We start from the raw sequence: 631 nt of genomic DNA, 5'->3' as shown, positions 1-631 counted from the left end.
AAAACAAAAATAAAATAAAAAGCAAATATAAAAAGGGGTTGGGGGCCCCCTATGCTCACAGAAGGAGAAGGAGGGGGGGCCCCTAAGGAGGCTCAGGAGGGCACAGCAGCAGCAGCAGCAGCAGCAGCAGCAGCTGCTGCTCCTGCTGCTGCTGCTGCTGCTGCTGCTCCTACACAAATAGCTCAATTTGTTTTTTTCTTTTTATTTTTTTGCCTGAAGAAGATCCCCCGGTCCCTGTATCGTTAAATTTTTGAGGGTTTTCTAGGGTTTAGGGTTTAGGGTGTATTTAGGGTTTAGGGTTTAGGGTTTAGGGTTTAGGGTTTGTTAGAATGTCGAAGAAGAACAGCCGCAAAGCAAACAACAAAAGAGTGCAGCATCTGATACTACAAGAAAAAAAAGAAGAGAAAAAAAGAGAAGAAAAAATAAAGAGAAAGGAGGGTTTGAGGCAGCTCACCACACTCGTATACAAACCCTAAACCCTAAACCCTAAACCCTAAACCCTCAAACCCTAAACCCTAAACCCTAAACCCTAAACTCTGCTCCGGAAGAAGCATATGTAGAGCCTTCAAACCTCGCAACTCACAAACCCTAAACCCTACACAACACGCCGCAGCAATCAACACTAAACCCC

Source organism: Eimeria mitis, genomic scaffold, assembly GCF_000499745.2.
Source record: "Eimeria mitis Houghton genomic scaffold, Emh_scaff1425, whole genome shotgun sequence".
Taxonomy (NCBI): domain Eukaryota; phylum Apicomplexa; class Conoidasida; order Eucoccidiorida; family Eimeriidae; genus Eimeria; species Eimeria mitis.
The sequence above is the reverse complement of the archived record's forward strand: the minus strand, read 5'-3'. Positions refer to the sequence as shown.